General features: G+C 40.5%; 1 long non-coding RNA gene across 2 annotated transcripts; it reads left to right on the top strand.

Annotated features, from left to right (window-relative positions):
• Window positions 1–644: 644 nt before the first annotated feature.
• LOC109638420 (uncharacterized) lies at window positions 645–5,204 on the top strand. Of its 2 annotated transcripts, XR_011239004.1 has the most exons (4): window positions 645–758; window positions 1,124–1,202; window positions 1,313–1,439; window positions 3,429–5,204. It is a non-coding gene; the product is annotated as an uncharacterized lncRNA (long non-coding RNA). The 2 variants fall into 2 exon arrangements; XR_011239003.1 differs by lacking the exon at window positions 645–758 and having other exon boundaries at window positions 809–1,202.
• The last annotated feature ends 10,943 nt before the right edge of the window (window positions 5,205–16,147 follow it).

Genomic DNA, 16,147 nt, shown 5'->3' with positions numbered 1-16,147 from the left:
GTTGGATGAGCTCAGTGAAAGAGGTTATGAGGTTGCACGAGGATTGTACTGATCTTATACTGAAATGAAGAAGAGAAACGGAAAATGGAGAGAGGAGGGGAGTCAGAGTAAGGGAGAGAGAGTAAGGGAGAGAGAGATAGTCATCACGATGATCGTCTTCCTGACTTAAAGGTACAGTGTGTAGAATTTTGTGATATCTAGTGTTGAAATTGCATGTTGCAGCTGAACACCCCTCACCTCACCCTCTCCTTCCAAACATGAAAAAGAAACTGTGGGAGCCTTTAATTGTCATAAAACTCAAAAGGTGTTTAGTTTTTCCAGTCTGGACTAATGTAAAAGACATGGCAGCCTCCATAGGGAGGACACCCTCAATGTAAATATAGTAAGTATTACCATATATACCAAGTATTTAAATATAAAGGGCATTTTCTGGGGTAAAGAAAACTACAATTCATACAATTTAGATGAAATGAACTAGTGAAAACATCATGAGGATTATTTTACATTCAATTTCTGCCAATAGATCCCTTTCACTTAAATCTTACACACTAGATACTGAACTTTTGATAAAAACGTGATTCATCTCAATAAAATATCATTGTCCTGTATGCTCCTCCATGACAGCTGTCTTCTGTGTGATGTGACGACCCTTTCCAGTATGCCTGCCTGTCTCATTCTGCTCTCTTGCAGCTACTGGGAGTTGGCTGGTAGGCGGAGCTGGGAGGATAGTGAGGAGGCCCTGCCCTTTTGTGCAGAAGGTATAAAGGACCGCCCTTTGCAATCACAGCTCTCTCTCAGCTGCGCCTGCTGCAGCCCCTTTGTTTGGTTTGTTACACCTTTCAACACACACTACACCATGTTCTCACCCATCCACACACTCCTAACATGACTGATGACTTTCCTACTTACACACTCCATCCATTAGTTACTTTGCTTGCTTGTTTAAGTGAAATAAACACATTTTTGCTTGTTTTATCTGTGTGTGGCCTCCCTTTTGGTTGCCGGCCTTGAGCCAGGCGGTAACAGTGATCCAATGTGAGCTTGGGGTGTTTTCGTATCGTCTGTCCTCTGCCCATGCCCCTGTCTTCTCTCTCACTTTCTCCACACTCTTGCCCTTCATCAGGAATCAACACATCTGCCTTCCAAAGTATGAGAACCCTGCACCAACTGCCAGTCCCTGCTGGATCATTTTGCAATCTATGGTTTGTTGATGCACCACACTTTAGCTCAAACTCTAGAGAATCAATCTGTCATGCTAGTTTGAGATATTAGCCTGGAAGTCTTATCTAACATCTATCTTCCTTGTCTACAGGATGTCCACCTGTTTGCCCACCTCGCCAGTCTAAGCCCACCAGCTAGCTCACTGTTCCAAGGTCCGCTCTGTCCAACCTCTGCTCATATAGACTCACCCAGAAGGATTCTTCTTTATTGAAAAATAGGTAAGACCCCCCCCTGCTCATACATTGATTTAAGAACACTCAAAATCATTACTGTAAAAAACATCCTCTCATGAACTCTACCTTTGATTCTATTTCAAATATTAAATGATGCTATTCAAAAACTGGTCAGTTGTGAGCTCCTGGTGGGGAAACAGGCTGTGGATTATTGGCAGAATTGGCTGAAATATCTGAGCTACCCTCTTTGGTCTAGACTGAGCACAATCTCTGCTGTATTTTGAATCTGCAAGACGTCGCAGTGCTTATCGAGCCAGGTGGGCAGTGTCTGTTTCACTTTAACATAGAGGCTTGGCTTCAGGAATATTATCCAAGACGCTCTGTCTCAAGTCCAGTCCATGTCCAGCTATACCTCCGAAACCATTACTCCAACGTAATGCGTTGCAGCAGCCTTTACCTGGAAGAGCGAAGATGAAGGAGGATAAAAGCCACACGAACTCATCCCAACTTGGTTAAAGGTTCCTTGGATCACTTATCAGATGCAGTTAGTACCAAGTGGGTCTTTAAAGCTAACTGGCATAACTCAAACTCTGGCCTGCCTCTATAGCTGCTAGTAGAAGCTGTCAGTGGAGGACAATCTCAAATCGATATGTCTCTGCCTGCACTGTCTGTGGACAGAAAAGTACTAACCTTGCATTGACTTGACGGTTATATGCATATGTTAACAGTGATGTTGTTAATGGTACAGCAAAGAAAACTCTTACTATGAGCAGCATTATCTTTTTTTTTTTGGAACGGCAGTTAGGAATATAAAAGATGGCTCTCATTTAGGGTGCAGACAGTTATTAAATCATAGATTATGGAACACAATATGGCCTGCATATTCAATATCTTCATCAAGCAATTACTGTGCCTTTGTCAAATTGGTTGGCCAACTAATCTTGTTGAGCCATTTGCCTGAGGCCTAATCCACTGAAAGTGATACAGTGAATAACACAACTATTTAGAGGCGTCACTGTAGCTTCATATCAGGACCCTGGTATTGTGTTTGTAATTATTAAGACGTAATGTGGGAGTCAAGGAGATATTATATGTAATGACTATCTATTCTTATCATCTATTAGAGGACTCTGGAGACTTATAGGTTTTGCATGTTTTGTCTACCTGGCAGACTTTGAATCCAGTTTCCTCCACAGGGAGGAAGGACAATAAGATCTCTTCATCTGTCCTTCTATCCCTTCCTTCAGCCAGCCAACAATTCTGGGATGAGGTTTTTATAGAAATGTGTTTTCTGAAAAGATACAACCTCATTTAAGTAATGCCAAGTTAATACACCTTATTATATATTGTGCCAAAATCCTACTATGCATCCCACAAAACAGGTGGAATCCAGAACAAAATATAATTTCATAAGGATCTGACCAACAAAGTTTGATTACAACTTGGCAATGTGACACATTTCTACCTCCTCCCCTTACCTGTTATATTTCACACACTAGTAGTTTGATGTGGTAAGATATCTCTTACTGCACTTAGCATTGCCAAACCAAACTGAGAGTTGAGAGGTTAATGATGTAAAATCAATAGGACGAGCCCCAACAGTCCAATTACAAAAAAATAAGTAAGATAAAAAGCTAAAATATAACATTTTCCCCGGTAAAAAAAATAACAAATCACCTTCCATTGAAAACACTATTTATTTAATCTAAAACAATGCTCAAAGTTAGTTTGAAGCATAATACGATTAAGATGACATGATTCTGGAGTCATTTTATTATTCTTATGTGCTCATATGTGCTCGCAAAATAAAAGGTTGTCAGACAATATTTGTTAATGTTGTTGTAGTTTGCACAAACTGCAGTGTGTTGTGTGACGGCTGTGTGCTTAAGACGCTCACCGTCTGCACTACCCTGCTACAACTACATCTTAGTGACTCTGCTGTAAAGAAATATGGACTGCATATGCTCATTATAACTATACCTGAGTGCAATGGGATCAATATTAATACACCTTCATTTTACTGTGTACTGGTAGATGTTCCCTGACCTCTGACCTCCATGTGAACGGTTTCAAAAGAACAAGGACATATTTGTGACAACATTTTAAGAAACCACCCAACTTTTTTTAATAAACAAAGTATGTGCAGGGACATTAAACCTACTCGTGTGTTTAATGAAGGAAATCTAATGCAGTTATAAGCACAATAATATATTTCTGAATGTTGGGATATTTGGTACACTGCTAGAGTTACTAGTACAAATGTTTCAAAGCCAAGGTGCATGGGTTTGAATCTGCTGGATGGACAGATGATAAGTGTTAGTGTTCTGTTCGTTAGCAAGACTTTTGAGAAGTTCCAAAGAAATTATACAGAGGTCTTGATGATTTCTTTAGGTGACTGATATGTAGTGTGTGTAATTTGGTGGGGCTGGATTGAATTTAAGAGGACTGTATGTGATGTGCTAGTTCTAGTTTATGGATGGAGAAACAAAACAAGCAAAAAGTGCCAGAGGAGTGCTCAATATTTTATGAACATATTATTGTTTGCTGCCAAACTGACTGTCAGCTGAGAAGATTAATATCGAGTTTATCTTTGGAAAACAGCCATCGTACAATTCTATCCATCAAAGTGATTCACCTGGTTTTGTTTAACACTGCCTGCCAACCGCATACTGCCTGTATTCTCAGCACACAAGTAGAAAAGGAGTATTGCTTTAAAGCATATAATATGTGTGCCTTTTCTATGCAGGCTACACATTTGAATGTGCAACTCTGCAGTTATAATTTATTTCCTGTTAACATCTACCACCCTGTTATAACTGTGAACACACATAGAGTATTTCAGTATTTGAGCCACAGTGTCTGATGTGAGACACATAAATGGAACGAACAAACATATTCACAGGCAGGCCAGAAAAATAACATACAGCATATAGCTGCGTCGAGACAAATATTCATGTAACAGCATGCCTAAATGTATCACTGTATATTGTGTCTTTGTCCATACCCACCTTCACACGCTGCATAGCTCATTGTGTATGCGTACAGCAAACACAATTACATTATATAAAGCCTCGTCAGGCAGCAGCCAGAGGCATCATGTCCTCAGAGGAAACAATTCACATACAAACAAAGCACACAGACTACAGACAGCTGTACAAGCAAAAGCTTTTTTTAAATGTTCCCTAAATGTTCAAATTCCGGGGTGACGCTGAAAGCATTCTTTGATGGTTTATCTTTACTAGGGTGTAGTAATGCCAAAATAAGTAACACAATCATTTCTCTCTCTGTCCCATAAGACATATATGTATAAACTGTATAGATATATATTAATATATACATCATATAGTCAGTCATGGTTTCTGCTTAAAGTCCTTTTATTTACTATACTTCCTCTGTGTTAGACTTTGTAAAAATTGCTACAAAAATAATTGTATAATTCGTCCCAGTATGGAAATTTTCAATTTGCATTATTGTGATATTTATAGCTCTATAAACATGGACTCAAATTCACAGCTCTGATATTTTGAAATGGTTTTCTTGATACATGATTATTGTCATTTGAATCCACCCAAATGCACAAACCTGTGTAATTGAATGTGTTCAATTACACACCCCACTATTTCTACTCCCTCTGTGAGGCAGGGAGGAAACGTCTAACTATCACCTATATTAATTATAATGTAGAGTGCATCATTTGTATTTGAGCTTTTTAAACTACACAATTACTTATACATGTGAACATATAATAGTTAAAACACATTTGTTAAGCTGGGATTTTAATGTCACTGGAGGGGAAATAAGACAATGAATGTAAATACTGCATTGGATTAATAGTTTTATAATATGATTTATCATTGTTATAAAAAAATAATGTGTGATGATAATATAATTTTATAATTATGTTAATCATATTTCTCAATGAATTACCCTACTGTAAATGGTCTGTATTTACATATATCAATTCCATAATTTCACTTATTTAGCTGGATGTTTTTCATTGGACCTCACTCGTTATGATGGTGATGATGATTAACACAATCTAATCTTAGAATCAGCAAAATCTTAATTTTTTTCAATTTTAGAGCCAATGGATTAGTCCTTAACATTTAGTTACATATATTTCTATTAACATATAGGTGTTTACACAGCTTACATATATTGCTTGAATTCCAAGCATGAAACCTGGATTTGTGTCATTTTATCTTTTTAATTTCCTATACTCCCAAAAATGTATGCATTGTATGGAACTATAAATGAACATGAGGTGCATAAAGAACATTTGTAAGTCATCTTTAAACTTAGGGTAGGTTGTACAAGATAATGAAAATGAATGAAACACACTAGGTTCAAACATTACAATCATTTATCTATACAGATTCACTGATTTAAAAACATTCAATAATGAAACAGAGATTTTTGTAAGGAATCCCTGACTCCCTTCACCAGCCCCCAGGAGTCCCCAGACTCCAGTTTAAGAAGCAGTTAATAGCAGTAACGGAGAGAGACCAGCTCACATCAGAGTAGTGTGGCCTCTGCTGAATTCACTATTCAGTCACAGAGCACGCAGTCACCCAAGAAGAACAGAGGTGTTTCCTCTGCTTGCAGCTTTGCCATCTCACCGGGCTTAGTTCAAAGGTACAGTGTTCTCCCTCTGAGCTCTGGCTTCATTGTTTACAAGAAGCTGAACACCCTAACAAGCTTTGACACTGTGCAGGCTGCCAGCCTCTGCTGCCGCACAAATAGCTCCACCAAAAAAAAAAAAAAAAAACAGCAAGCTCAGACTGGTGTGTAATGACTGAAAAAAAGAGAAGAAAAGTCTTTGTGTGTGTGTCAGCATCTCCAGGAAATCGGTTTTCTAATCTGTCTAGCGTTAGGACTACTATCCTACACCCACTATAGGACACACACACACAGTTCACTGGCACATGCACAAAGCCACAACAATACACATGAACTCAGATTGATGCTGATTTCTGGTTTTGGCTCTGTTATAGACCCATTCATCATGAAAGTAGTTGTGCAGGAAAGTGCATTGCATACACATCATCTAGCTTGACCCTCACCCCACTACAGCTGGAGTGGCTTTTTCTACTGTCACATTTAGTTTATTAAATGTATAAATACTCTGTTTCTGCTCACCAACCACATGCAAATCTTATCAGCAACCATTGGACACTGCGTATAGTAATCACATCAGTCCAGGTGAAAATCAATATAAGTTAATGATTATAGAACCATTTTCTTCTTTATTTCTCATGCAGATGACCATTAACTAAAATTGGTGTATTAATCACAGAAATAAAACAATGACATTGACAACTTTGCTGTGTAAAAAAATAAAGATGGAATAGAGTAAGAGTGTGTGGCGCTGTCTGAATGGTCAGGGTGAAAGCATCACACTCCACTCACATAACACACCTACTGTGTGCTACCTACTGCTAGTTCAGAACTGTGAAAGTACCGAAGCTCAGGCAGAGCAGGAACAGGAGTGCGGGTTGCCAAGGCCATGTAAATGGTCTGTATTTATTTCGCACTTTTCTAGTCTGATGACCACTAATGGCACTTCTCTATGAGAAAGGGCAATTTGGGGGATCAGTATCTTGCCAAAGGACACCTGCCCAAGGGCACTTCAGCACGTGGAACAGGGAAGACTGGGATCAAACCACCAACCTTCTGGTTAGAGGACAACCACTCTGACACGCACAAGAGTATGGATGCCACCTTCTCAGTTGGACCGCTTTTCAAGACTTGTAACCAACTGTCCACACTCATACCATATGACCATACTGACTTTAAACAAAATACTTGATAACTATAAGCAAATTATTGAAACAGCATTTGCATTATAATAATTCTGTCCCATTCCTTTTGATCAGTACAAGCTGCTGATCATGGTTATAAGCGGTCTCACTTTCCCCAGTATGTCTTTGTTTTGATTTCTGCATTACATCACAGCAGACAGAGGGCTCTTTGTAGTAGATTGCACAATTATTGCCTCTTCCTTTGTAGTGTAAAATGGCATTTGCTTTCAGCCGGTCTGTCTGAGATTCTGCTGTAAGAGCAGGGTGTAAACAGCAATCACAAACAGATGCCTCATAGTATTTGTGGACGACGGGCATGCATAATCACTGTTGTCCTGTCCTTTGCCCCTGCTGAACAAAGGATCACACCGGTGGCAAGTGTAACCCGCTAGGTACTACACAGTTTTGGACTAGCGATTAGGGACAATTAGGGCCAAGGTGAGTGTTTCAGGTTCGGTTTCTAGGAAGTTTTTTGGGAACTTTATGTTGGTCTCCACATATCCGAGATATGGGACGGTCTGGCCATTTGCTCCCTCAACCTCAAGAAGGTCTGAAATGGGTTTAATGGGATGTTCAGACAAATGGTCTTGTAGAAGGTCATGGATATGGTGGTGACTTGCGAGCCTGTATCCAGTAAGCAGCTGCAGTCCACCCCATTGACAGCTACTCTGGATGTGCATTTTCTCCCCACAAGTCGACTAGCTTCTTGTTGTTATGTGCATCAGTGTTTAAACTCATTGTCTTTTTGGTGTTTTTAAAGATGGGACGTTTCTCATCCCCAGCTTCTGTTTGTCCCTCAACAGAAGCTTGAACTAGTTTTAAATCAGGTGTATCAGTGGAGTTATTGTAGCTTTCCCACATGCGTTGCTTTTCTTTGAGCGCTTTTCTCTTGGCAGCTACCAGCACTGGGTTTGGATCTTTGCTGCACCCTGATGCAATGTGAGCATCCTCCCCACACCTGAAACAATACCACGGCTTCGGTCTTGGTACCCTTGCTGTGATTTGTTTGATTTCTTTCATGTCTGGTTCAACTTTTGTCTTTTGTTGCTGTTTTTTGTTCCCTTTTGCTGCAGTCTTCACAGGTTTGTCTGTGCATCTGGCCTGGAGCTGTGCTACTTGAGCACTAAGATTTGCAAGCTGTTTCCTGAGATCATCATCTGCAGTGGGAGCATCATCAGGGTCCATAATGGGATAAGAACTGCTTGTGTCTGGCATGCATGTGGTCTGTAGTTGTGTGAGAACTCTTGTTTTTGTTATCCCCAAATGTTGCTTCATTCGAGTTGCCTTACTTGCCTGCTTATCCTCTTCAGGGCGCAGTAGTAAAAGCAGTTCAGCAAAACAAGGAGGGTCACTTTTCCGCTGTTCAAGCTGAAGGCTGGTTAGCAATGGGCTATCCCAGCAACCACGACAAAACTGTCGGAGAAGTTGTTTATTTCGCATCACCAGGAGCTATCCCACCTCTGTTGATTACTGAGCTCTAAGCAGTGTGTAATCTCTGCAAGTAATCAGCAGATTTTTCACCAATATTCTGGTTGGTGTTCAAAAAGCGAGCAAAGAGCTCATCACCGTCCTCTACTGCGGCATAAGCCGAATCAAGCAGTGTGAGGTAAGTCTTAGATGTAGCTGTTGGGCCTAGTGCTTTTACTACATTGGCTGCTGGCAGTGAGAGACTCTCCAAAAATCTCCTGACAACCTGGGTAACTGAGATGGTGGGATCATTTATGCAAAACTCTACACTGCTACGCCAAGCATCATAATCGACTTCAAAAGCTGGGTGGGGAACTCTCCCTGAGAAAGGTTTCAGTTTGTAAGACAAGTTGGAATGAGAAGCTACATCACTGCTTTTAACTATGTGCTCCACAATGACACGTTGCACCTCTGGTGTGCTGATCAGATCTGCCGGCAATTGGGGGGATTGTAATTTTCTTTCTTGAAGCAGAACAGTCTCACTGGCAGTTTCAGCAAGCTGAGGTGTGACACTAACTGAGCTTGCATTTTCAATAGCAGGGGAGACAGGTGGTGTAACTTGAGGTTCATCTGGAGGGGACAATGGCTCTGGTTCTGCAGGAGTTTCAGTGACATTGGCTTCTGCCCCTTTCCCCACTGACTCTCTTATTCTAGCCAACTCTGCCCTCAGAATGTCTTCAAATGATCTACTGCTCCTCCCTGCCAACTCTCTCAACTCAGTCAGGTAAGCTACTGTTACAGAAGCACTAACCTCAGTACTGTAAACACTGGCTAGGCTTTGAATGTTCTTGAAAGTCAGCACACTTCAGTCAAATGTGTGTAAGTCAAGTCAGGGGGAAGTTGAAAGAGTCAGGGGTTCAGGAGTCAGGTGTGTGTGTGGTGGTCCTACCACAGACACACTCAGTTAAGGTGAAGAAGGGGCTAGATGTCCTCTTCAGCCTCTTTACTCCTTTGGGCAAGGAGAGTTTCACTAGCTGGCCATCTTTATCAACCAGGAGAATCCAGATCCACATCTAAAGGTTTCTGAAGGTTCTCAAAAAAACCTAGCCAAGTCTCTGCTGAAAACAATAACTCACGGGTCCTCGACCACCTCTCTGCTTCAGGTAGGTACACTTTCCAAGGTTATTCTGTGTTGATAAGTGAGTTAACAACCGCCGGTTTCGTGACTTCTTATTGACTTTCTCTTGCGTGTTTCTCATCTGCTACTCTGACTCTCTGCTCTGACTTCGCGCCGCACTAACTCTCGCTCTCTCACTCCGCACTGTAACTCTCACGAGAAGAGGGTGGGACTACTTTTTCTTACAAATCATGCGTCTACTTTTTATAATGCAAGAATTAAAGACTGAGTGTGTGCAAAATTAATATTATTGACAGAATAATAAACTAAAGATATTACCTGTTATCTACTGGGTTACACAAGCAACATCTTTGACACATTATATATTTTATATATATGTTAAATATTAATACAACATATTAAGTAGTAGTACTACTACTAGTCCTAAATACCGAATGTACTGCTCAAGTTTAAGATGTACTTTACATAGTTCCTGACATTAATATTCTTCCTCAAATAGGCCTCTGTTTGAAAGTCCTAGGATCTCAATGATGTTTAGAAATACTGAGGGCCTACGTGAAACGCAGAGGCCTGACTCAGAGTTTCTTTAAGCTCTGCAACCATTGTCAAAACACTAGACGAGACCCACTCGAATTCTCAGGTGTTCCATGTGATGTGGATGTGACATCATCAAGTTGATTAGAGAGGACTTGCTCCACTTCTACCCCCTCTTTCTCAGTAGGCTGTCATTTTTCTTTTTCACTTTGGCTGCTGTTAGCAATAAAAGGTTTGAACCCTAAGTGTAGACCTCAGCAGGCCTGCAGAGATTAAGTGACTGAGGGAGCTGATGTGCGGGGACATTTTCAAATCAGAGAAGAAATCACTGATTTGATTAACCATGCAATACCCTTGGAAGGCAACATAACATCAACATATAGCTACTGTTTCAAAATCAAAGAAAACAAGCTCTTATATAAGTATAAGTAGCACTATAGGGTTATTGCTGCCACACAAACATCTTCTGCTGCGGCTCGAGGAACTAGCTCAGCCTCAGTGGATGCAACATCATTGCTGCTGCTGCTGGGGCTACTGCCACCGGCTGGTGTTCTCTGGTGTGTTGAATGATACAAATTATTTTTACTATTATTATGTATTATTAAAATTATAAATAATTCATTCATGAATAGATCTCTAATCTCCATCAACACCTAAACACATCGAATGGTAAACATTAGCAAGTTTAATTTACTGTCAGTTTATCTCAATGATTCCTGCATTACCGATGCATCACATCAACTAGCACATATCTGACCAGTTTATTTTCTGTGGATTATCCCCATGAATGACCATGCCTTTTAAAATCTGATACAAAATGCTCCTTGGCCCTTTTCTCCAGTTTTTCTGTTTTATCACCTTTTTATTATCCTGTCTGCTCCACACATCCTAATAACTGTCCCCACTTCTACCAGCAGCCACATGCAGCCTCATGGACAAAGCCTTGAGTAGGATTCATAACGAAACATAGTGTATGCAGAAAGTTGAAAATCTGCGCAGGCATGCACCCAAAAATTTTGATCCAGCAAGATCACAATCACTTTCTTTGTACTTGCCAATCAATGTTAAATTGATGTTGGAGGACCACACTCAATCACTTCTCCACCCTAAATGTAAAATGCTAATTTGTATAAATGTGCTTTGTGTGGGCTAACCCTCTCTTTTTACAATCATGAAAAATGGAAAAAAATAAACTTGCAAGTCCAAAAAGCAAAAAGGTGAAAATGCTGCCATCCACAGTAAAGTAAAAAAAAAGTATTTGGCACACTCTACTCCGACATCAATAATAAAAGGAAGAGAGAGGGGAAGGAGAGTGTTTCAGAGGCTGTTAATGTGGTGGGCACAGAGAACTATTGTCGGCGACACTCTTCACAAAGGCATTGGCAGCATGTGAGACTACAAAAGCAAAATGAAGGTTAATAGGTTATTCTGTATTTGGGTAACCTACTAGATTTGTTTATAATAGGGTATTTTTTATACAATAGCGTTCACAATGCATGTCATAAAGATGCACTATTGTAGACTACCATATGGGCATCCAAATGCATAATAATTCAACAGAATGCACTGTCTCCAACGTTGAGCCTCCAGCCAGCACCCCAGTTGGCTAGCCTTGGGCCTGCCAGTCTTCATTCTTCTCCCTAGCCCACTAGCTTGCACCACAGCCACGACCATTTCAGCCCGTCAGATGCTGACTTTAAAGACCTTGAGCAGTACCCTCTCTTTGGGACTTGCCTGACTATTGCCTTGAGATATCTATACCTAGAAGGAAGTGTGGGTCATGGAGATGTCAATTTCCCCCATTCTACCGAACCTCAGCTGCCTAGCTCTACTTTCAATGCCAAGCCAGAGCCTAAGGCACATCCTGAGTCGAATATCTCTGTTGGGAATCCATGCCAACGTCTATCTAAACCCTATTTCTCTCCAACCTTCCATTCCTCTATTCACAATACCAAGATGGCCTTTCTTTATGGCCCCTTGTTAACCTGCTTAGCTTTGTGGCCAAAAGAATGAGCTGTGGAGAGGAAATGTCCCCTGGGATGAGACAGAATACCAACTGCACTTTGCAACGTGCAAAGTTCTGCCCTCAATGCTTTTAATGATATGTCTTTGAAGGCTGGTAAATCAACATTATATTGGGCTGTTGTCCTTACAACAAGTCAAAGGGCTTGACACTACTATAGCCACATTCACCCATTGATACACTGCATTCATGCAGCATTTCTACATACAACTCTTCCCTTTAAAATATCCCATACACGCACTGCCAGTACAGAAGGCTAATCCCTTGATATTCTTTGCAGCTCCACCAGCCGGTGATATGGTGGTCATCATGGTAACATAATCAGAATCAGAAATACTTTATTGATCCCAGGGGGAAATTGTGTAATTTAATAATAATTAATAATACCTGTGTAATCTAATAGGTTGTCTGCCACCCTACCATTATATGGCACTGTGCCATATTTACCAGCACCTTGATTGCGGGGGGCAGCGTTCACCCTACATGTGCAGGTAGGTGGCCTCCTTTAGCTTTTTCTTCAAGCCGACATTCGGGTCGGTGTGGTTGCAGTCCGGCGTGACAGAAATTATTTGGTGTGACCAAGACATTGCATCTCAGCCTAAGTCATTTTGTTTTTACTTGTTTGCTGCCAGTTTGTAAGGCTGTTCTCTGTTCTGCTGACTAGTGTTAAGTTGTGGGTTTTTGCAGCTCTCACCCACTCACCCTGTCTTGGAGACTTCACCTCCACTCTCTGGCTGCAATCCACAGTGTGACCGTAACTTCATCGGCTGCCACTGTCTGGGGGAAACTGCTGTCTTGGTTCTCTCTCTTTGGATCTGTAAAGTAACGACCCTATTGAACCCTGATTTGGCTTGCTCTTCCTCTTGGCTCTCTCCAGATGTACCTCTGGTCTGGCTCGCCTGTCCATCTCAACCAATTAAGCAGATACAAAATTGTATTGTAATTCCATTATTTCTTTTCTTTTTTGGAGGGTTTATTGACTTTGAGTATCAGTTATCTGATTTATTAATCTATTAAAGTATAAGTATTGGTACATTTAGGTTTTGTTTATTTATCTTGTCTATTTGGGCCTAAGTGAGCCACAACCCAATCCCCTGATGGTGGCGTCTCCTCACAATCTTCCTTTTGTTGGTGTGTTGTGTCACAGGTGTTTAGTTTTTGGCACCAAGTTCCCCTTTTGATTTCCTGCTGCCATGGTAAGCCACAGCCTTGTGCCTTGCATGCCTCTGCTTAATTGGCAATTTGTTTGGACCCATGTATAAATGTTTAATGGTTGATAACAGCATTGTACTTGTGGGGGGTGTTTTGTGACTGCTTGTGTCTGTTTTAAAGCATTTCCTATTATATTTATCTGTAAAATAAAAGTTATATGTTTGGAACACATTCTCCCAGTGTGTTAACCGACCTCTTTGACCTTTCTCTTTCCATGTGGTTGAAATGAACTTTATAATTAGTTTGGGGGACATTTCCCCTATGTAGCATTGTCGACAATAGTCTTCCTCCTTTGCACCTGCCACACCTGCTAAAACACAGATTTTTACATTGTCGTCATGAGAACATTACCATAGGTATTGCTGTAGACTTCCATTCTTTGTATGGATTAAGGAAAATGTATGGATTTACTGTAATTAGTCAATCAAAGTCAGAAAATCAGAGGGCACAAACCAACAGATTATAAAAATAATTTGCTATAAATTATAATAAAAATCATCGAGGCCAGTTACATGAATTGTGTGTCACTGCAGAGGAAAACTATGCACATGTACGCACAATATTTAAATGTTTACTTCTCCTTAGTTATTAAGTTATGTAGCAGAGTTCCCACATTTTAGTCAATACTTTGGAATAAATCAAAATCATATTTCGAATGTTTAAAATATAATCTGTCTCCTTAGTTTTATTTCATCTTCTGTCCTTCGATAAAATAGATTGTTTGTCAGTATGATTCTAGAACAATCCTTTTGATTGTTAATGTTGCCTCTATATTATTCAAGTGCATAGCTCAAAGCTAGGCTAATAAGGATGAAAGAGAAATGTGATTTGCCAGTAAAAAGGGGAAACTTTATGAAGCTTCGCAGCCATAGTGCAAACGTCAAAGCTTTCATTAGTGTCTTCATTTGGGGACTGGTGACAACAGTGGCACGACCTTTGCTGAACATTGGGCACTTAAGATAGGGGAATGGTGGGTGCTGGGGTGCCTAGGTGACTCTCTGCTACTGCTGCTGTTGGAAATATCTTTTGCAATCTCATAAGAATAGCCATCTTTGGTGCAATTAAATCATCCATTTTTCCCCTTATGGCCTTCACCTCCTGTCACCTACATGCCTTGGATTTAATATCTACCAAAGATAGGTGAGGAAGCAAGAAAGGAAAGGATTCTTGAAAGCTGCAGAAAACATTGAAGGGGATGGGGGTGAAGAAAGAGAGAGAGGTCAACAGAGAAAGAGAGGGAGAGACAGAGAGGATGAGACAGGCCTTTTGTGTGTGTGCAGATTAATTAGAATCCTTCTGGACTGCCATTAGAGCTCATTAAAAGGATCCACAGCCATACAGGCATCAAACAAAGAACTGGGACTGAATTCAAACCCACCCCCACCACTGTCTGCTCTACTCAGAAGTGTGTGTGTGCATGGTGTGTGTGTGTGTGTGTATATACATAGGCTTTATATATCAATCTGCATCGAATGCTTGTCTACAAATGTAAATGTGTGCACACATTTGTGTATTCATGTTTAACTTTGCATTATGTGTAGCATATGTAGTAACTCTCCTCGGCCCTAAACTATCACAAACTCTGTGCACGTGTATTTATGCATGTGTGCATGCTCATGTATATACTATGTGTGTGTGTGTGTGTGTGTTCCTTTGTGTGGGTGCTAGGATTGGTATGTAAATGAAGCATTATGTTAATGATATTTTCCTCTCGTTTTTGGCAGGGTCTCCACAGGCCCTGTTAGCATTAATGATGCTCCCCCAGCTAGTCGAGTGAGGCTCGCCCATTACCACTAAAGGGATGAATTAGGCCTCCAAATCCCAGATCAGATCCCTGTTCATTTTCAATAAGGATTGGACTGGGGTTCCACATGCATTATGATGACAGTGTTTATGGGTGCTTATTAGTTGGTGGCCATGGTAGCACCAAATGAGAATGTCCTGGATTTATTATAACAACATACAGATCAGGCACGAAGCTTTGAAAACCTGTGATGGTTTGGCTTTATATTTTGAATTTATATTGATTGTGTGTGTGTGTGTGTGTGTGTGTCTGCATATGTATAATGTGTGGAATGTTGCAGGTGGCTGTGATGTCAGTACCGTATCTTTCTCTCAACCCAACTTGTTGGACATACTTGACAAAATTCTGCAAGGTTAAGAATGAACCTAAGCACAACACACCTCTTGCAAGGGTGATACATGATTTGTTCTTTTCACAAATGGAAAGCTAGCACCTGTTGTAAAAGTGGATGGGAGGTAACAATAGGGAAGTCTACATCACTTGACAGGTTTCAGTTGTAGCAGCTGGAGCGCTAATGGGAGTTTCCTCGTTCCGCTCTATTACATTAATAAATCTCAGTAATTTCGTTCGTCTATCAGTCTGTCCTTGAATTTTCTCAATAACTAATCATCTTATCGACTTGAATCTTGATGGATGTGTTGCTGAGAACAGGTGGAAGTGTACTTTTGCACTTGGTTTGGTGCTGTATGAATGTGTATGTAAGTGAATGTGACATGTGATGGAAAGCACTTAACATGTCATGAAGCCCAGGATAGTGCCATATGAATAATAATAATAATTTATTTGTATAGCACTTATCTGAACAAATTACAGTTTGTGCTTCACAAAATACAT

The sequence above is a fragment of the Paralichthys olivaceus genome, chromosome 17 (genome assembly GCF_024713975.1).
Source record: "Paralichthys olivaceus isolate ysfri-2021 chromosome 17, ASM2471397v2, whole genome shotgun sequence".
NCBI lineage: Eukaryota > Metazoa > Chordata > Actinopteri > Pleuronectiformes > Paralichthyidae > Paralichthys > Paralichthys olivaceus.
Note: the sequence above shows the minus strand (reverse complement) of the source record. Positions and strands in the feature narration are given on the sequence as shown.